This window comes from Equus przewalskii, chromosome 6 (assembly GCF_037783145.1).
Source record: "Equus przewalskii isolate Varuska chromosome 6, EquPr2, whole genome shotgun sequence".
Taxonomy (NCBI): domain Eukaryota; kingdom Metazoa; phylum Chordata; class Mammalia; order Perissodactyla; family Equidae; genus Equus; species Equus przewalskii.
In genome coordinates, this window is record NC_091836.1 from 90,791,631 (window position 1) to 90,798,042 (window position 6,412).

Genomic DNA, 6,412 nt, shown 5'->3' on the forward strand with positions numbered 1-6,412 from the left:
TCCCAAACCTGGGGAAGGAGATGGAAATCCATGAGAAAGAAAGAGGCTATCAGATCTCCTAAACACGTCTCTGTAAAAAGACCTACTGCAGGGCATATAGTAGTGAAACTGGCAAAAGCGAATGACAAAGAAAAAATACTCAGGGCAGCAAAGCAGAAGGAAATAACCTACAAAGGAACCCTTGTGAGATTTTCAGTGGATTTCTCTGCAGAAACCTTACAGGCTAGGAGAGACTGGAATGACATATTCAAATCTGTGAAGGACAAAAACTTTCAGCCAAGAATACTCTATCCAGTGAAAATATCCTTCAGTTATGATGGTGAAATGAAAACTTTTCCAGATGAACAAAAGCTATGGGAGTTCATGGCCACGAGACTCTCTCTTACAAGAGATCCTAAAGAAGGCCCTCATATCTGGAAAAAAAAAAAAAAATGGGAGAAAGGGCTACAAAGCATGGAGTAAGGAGATAAATAGGCAGACAAAATTAGAAAATTGTAGCTATACATCAGAACAGGTTAACAAATACTCAAGTACGACATTAAAGATAAAGGGAAGGAAAACAAGAAAAACAAAGATAATCTTATCATTTTAACTACAAACTCACAAAACAAGATGGAATAAGATGTGAGAAAAACAACTTAGGAGAGGAAGAGGAAAGGGACTGAATAGGTTTAATCTAAGGAAATAAGAGGCCGTCAGAAAATGGACTATCTTATCTACGAGATTTTAAAGACAAACCTTATGGTTACCACTAAACAAAAAAGCAGAACAGAGACACAAATAATAAATAAGGAGAAAACAAAGAAACACCACATAAAAAGTACACAACTCAATTGGGTAGATAGAAACACATGGGATGAAAAACAAAGGAAATGCAGGAGAACCAGAAAATAAGTGATAAAACGGCAGCATTAAGCCCTCACATATCGATAATCACCCTAAACGTAAATGGATTGAATTCTCCAATAAGAAGACAGAGAGTGGTGAGATGGATTAAAGAACAAGACCAAACAATAGGCTGCCTCTGGGAAACACATCTCAGCTCCAATGACAAACACAGGCTCAGAGTGAAGGCATGGAAGATGATACTCCAAGCTAATGGCAAACAAAAGAAAGCAGGTGTCACAATACTTATATCAGACAAAGTAGACTTCAAAATAAGACAAGTAAAGAGAGACAAGGAGGGGCAGTATATAATGATCAAAGGGACACTCCACCAAGAAGACATAACACTTGTAAATATCTATGCACCCAACACAGGAGCACCAAAGTACATAAAGCAACTATTAACAAACCTAAAAGGAGATATTAATAATAACACAATAATAGTAGGGGACCTCAACACTCCACTCACATCAATGGATAGACTATCCAGACAGAAAATCAACACAGGAAACAGTGGAATTAAATGAAAAGCTAGACCAGTTGGACTTAATAGACATATATAGAACACTCCATCCAAAAACAGCAGGTTACACATTCTTCTCAAGTGCTCATGGAACATTCTCAAGGATAGACCATATGTTGGGAAACAAGGAAAACCTCAATAAACTTAAGACTGAAATAATAACAAGCATTTTTTCTGATCACAATGCTATGAAGCTAGAAATTAATTACAAGAAAAACCTGAGAAAGGGACAAAGATGTGGAGACTGAACAACATATTATTGAACAAGTAATGGATCATTGAAGAAATTAAAGAAGAAATCAAAAAGTATCTGGAGACAAAGGAAAACACATTAATATCTTTAATTACTCAGACTACATCTATGAGTTCATTCTGCCTTGGCAGTCTGTTAAGGTTTTCCATTAACAATATGGGTTTTGAAAGATTTGCCTCTTTGTTATTATCTTAGAAAAAAATAAAATGTAAAACTCTAGATAAAGAATATTTTCAAGGAATATTGAAAGAAAATTAGGTTACTGGTTTTTCTTTTGTTTTTTTAAGTTGGCCTTCCTCTATATTCAGTAATCTATCACCTAACACCATCTCTACATTTAAAGCATTTTACTAAATACTTCCTAAATACTGTGGGGGGTTAGAACATATTTTGCATAAAATATGCACTAATATCTTTCTGTGAGCAAAGGACATAGTGACGAGATACATATTCCAGAGACACTCTATGGTCTAACACAGGAAAGCTCATTACAATTAGCTGATCAGAGAAAAAATTAAGGGTCCCTGCTTAATGATGACAACACAGTTACTAAGATAATTATTACAAAATCAGTGGAATTTTACCGTTTTCTCTGGCGTCAATACCCTCCATCTAATGACTACCAGGAACATACATATAATTGAACAAGTTGGATTTATTCTCATTGCAACAAAGGAATAAAAAAGAGGGAGTGTAGGGCTGGCCCAGTGGCCTAGTGGTTAAATTTACATGCCCTTCTTCAGTGGCCCTGGCTTCCCATGTTTGGATCCCAGGTGCAGCCCTAGCACCGCTCGTCAACCACGCTGTAGTGGCATGCCACATAAAATAGAGGCAGATTGGCACAGATGTTAGCTCAGCGACAATCTTCCTCAAGCAAAAAGAGGAAGATTGGCAACAGATGTTAGCTCAGGGCCAATCTTCCCCACAAAAAAGAAAAAGAGGCAATGTGATATTGTGATTCATAATAAGAATTTTGGACTTCCTCCCTGTTCCCCCTAAAACTCTTGAAATTTCCTAAGTGATAAGAGAGATAAAGGTATCTTAATATTCACAACAAACTCCTATCAACTACATCTGAATTTATGTTTATGAAGCGACTTTTGGACCTCATCTAAGGACAGGACTGGTTGCCATGGGAACCAACCATGTGATTGGTGGATTGGAACTTTCAGTTCCACCCCCTTGACCTCATGAGGGGTTAGAGGTTGAATCGATCACTAATGGCCAATGATTTAATCAGTCATGCTTATGTAACAAAGCCTCCATAAACCCCCGAAGGACAGAGTTTGGCAAGCTTCTGGATTGGTGAAGCTCTGTGACCTTTTTCCATACCTTGCCCTATGCATCTCTTCCATCTGGTTATTCCTGAGTTGCATCCTTTTATAATAGACTGATAATCTAGTAAGTAAAATGTTTCTCTGAGTTCTGTGAGCCACTCTAGCAAATTAATCAAACTGAAGGAAGGTATCCTTGGAACCTCTGATTTATAGCCAGTCGGTCAGAAGCACAGGTGACAACCTGGACATGTGAATGGCATCTGAAGTGGGGGACAGGGTTGCAGTCTTGTAGGACTGAGCCCTTAACCTGTGGGACCTGATGCTGTCTCTGAGTAGACAGTGTCAGGATTGGCTGGAATTGTAGGACCCCCTGCTGGTGTGGGGGAATTGCTGGTTGGTGTGGGGAGAGAAGCCACATGTTGTAAACTGGAATCAAAATCATTAGGCAGCCCGACGGGATGGAGACGGGGAGTTAGTGTCTCTGATTTTCTTTTCCAGTTTCTTTTCTTCTCTTTTTCTTTCTTCTTCTTCTTCCTTTTTTTTTTAACGCAGTACATCAGCTTGAATTCCAAAACTCTTGCAGGCATTACTGGAGAGAGGACAGTTCCTTTCTCTGGGGTTGTGATTTAGGAACTTCCAGCAGGCATTTAACCTTCCCCTGGAGAGACAGCCTTCCTGCTACTGCAGGTAGTAAAGACGAAAAACAAAAGACAAAGAACCCCTGACAATCCAGAGAATATTTCTTGACCTCCTGCATCCAAATACGCCCGAAGGTTTTCATGCTTGAAGTCCACACATGGTCTTTTCAAGAATGAGAGCTAAGAAATCCCCTTTTTCCCTTATGGTGGTTTGACTTGGGTTAATTTGTTGCAACTGAAAGATCCCTGTCAAGTTCAGGCAGCCTGAAACCGGGATGAAAGGGGCAAGAGAATCCATGATTTTTTTTTTTTTAAATAATGGAAATCAAACCTGCACTACAGGCCCCTTTGGGGAGGATTTATTTTCCATGCAGACCCTGTAGCACACACGACAGTACGTCCCAGATGGTTTACCGACTGCCGTTCCATTGTTTGTCTTCACAGTACTTCTATTCTGATGCTCTGCCATCTGCCGTCCTCCTCTAATTCCCGTGGGGCAGATCCCGCCTCAGTAGATGCCTGCAGTTCCCCTTGACACCAATAATTTCACATTCTTTTTCACCATAGATTTTCATAGGAGTGCTTATTGCTCAAAAACTTCTGGAAGCACTCAGAAGATTTGAGTTGGTTGCTGAGAAGCCAATTCCATTCTCCCAGTTTAATCAGGAACATTTCCAAAGGCGTTGCTCATTTTCGAGTGTCCGTAAATTCCAGGCTGCTCAGAGGCTGTACTGAAGTTTTCTGACTAAGCTAATTATCACCTGGCGTGTTTGTTCACTTGCCCCCAAACAGATCCTTGGATTGCATGGTGTCAAAGAAAACCCAGAGCTGGACCGTAGTAAAAGTGGTAAAAATAGATTTTATTCAGGACTATTGCTATAGGGGAAAAGAGACCTCTGTGTAGAACCGGACTCAATTCCGAGGACAACATGGGCAAGCAGAGATTCATAGCCAGGGAGCAGGGTGGGGGCAGTGGATGGAAAATTACTGGAAGGAAACCTCAGGTAAGGGGGACTCTGTCTAAAGCAACGTGACAAGGTTCTTGCTGAAGACAGGCCAGGGGATCAGACATCACCCCGGGGGGCCTGGGGAAGGAGGAAGAGCCCAATCAGATATCAAGGGAGGGGGTCTAACTGACTTAGCAGGCTTCTTGCTACAACTGGATTTTACAAGGCAGCGTGCAGATGGACCTGGGAGAAGCTTCAGGCATCTGAGGAAAGTTTGGTCAAGCAAATAATCTCTGTCAAGGGAGTGCATTGTTCTTGGGACTCTGGACTGCAGAGGAGGAGGGAAGTCAGAAATCTCTGGTGGAAATCAGCTCTTTGAAATTGCGTGCTCTGTGCATCCTGCCACCCCTCCCCCGTGATATCATACCTTAACTTTGCAGGCTCTTAATCAATGTGCTTAATTTTATGCATCCAAGCAGCCCCTATATAATTCGGGGACTCATATTCCTGCTTATTTTGTATAAACAGATAACCAGTAAGGGCCTCCCCTTGGACAATGTTAGTAATTCAGTTTTCAAGCCATGTTTCCATACATTGTCTCATTTCTTTTCTTCATGTAAAACTCACATACACAGAGACGCCAGGGCTCCATGAGGTAAACTGACTTGTGCCGAGCCTCAGGGCAGGTGAGTAGGGGGGCGGGGCCTGGAAACCGTCCTGAGAGGTCAGCTCATGTGCTCTTGACACCTCTACCTCGCTTGGCTGCTTCCCCAGTTCCTTCAATAGGATGCTGCCTGTTCCTGAATTCAAAAAATGCTTCATCACTTATTTAGGAAAAATGCTTAAAAAGATTTTGCCTTCCAAACTTTGAGGGCAAGAGGCTCTTTTTATAATGACTCTTTCTTCTGTGTGCATTTCTCTTCTTTTCATTCAAAGGTAAATCAATTTCAGGGATATCTCACTTCCAGCTGAGACACAGCTTCACATAGATCACTTCTTTATTTTACACTGCTTATTACATGATGCTAGGATGGTAATTCATCCCCCAACATACAGACATTCATCACGTTTGAATCTAAACATGGAGACTGCTTTCAATGGGGTTTTCAGCCACTTGCCTGTCTTTATCTTCACTGACAACACTGAGGATTTTTCCCCTTTGGAAATAACAGTTTATGAATCATTCCCTCTGAAATCTTTGCCTTATGATTCTTAATACTTTTCATAAGGGTTTTGTTTTTGTTGTTTGAAAAGAAAGTTGACTCAGTGCTGGTAAGAACGACGTAAAATAGGCAATCGCAGCTTTTAGGTAGAAGCATAGTTTACAGGAATTTTTGTCGCTGTGGCTCCCCATCTCCGTTTGTGAGGCTCTTCCTTAGTAAAGTGTTGCACAAATGCAAATCTGAGCTGCAGACGAGGAGACAAATAACTCATCTCAGTAATCCTGAAAGGAGCAGAATATGCCACCCAAAACAGGCCACTTTGACTTATTGATTATTTTGAGCTGTAGGCACTTGAAAAACAGCAAATTTTGGGAGAGGCTTTCTCAGAACTCTCCTTATCTGCCTAAAGACAGATCACAGAAATGGAACTCAGTTGTCATGGATCCCCTCCCCTGGAGTCTCATCAACCAGGGGAGATTGACTTTTATCACTGAAGAAACTGGAAGTCCTGACGCACATCTAGACAAACTTTGTCACAAAGCATCATACCTTCCATCTAGTCTTCTAAGGGTCCTAAAGGTCATTTACTCTCCCCTAAGAAGCCAACATCATCCCACTTTCTCTTTCCCTAAGATGGTGTTTAAGCCAGAATTCTAAACTACCTCAGAGTTAATCATTTTTCCCTGGGTATTTCCCATGTATAGAACTCAGAAGGGTAGAGGGAAA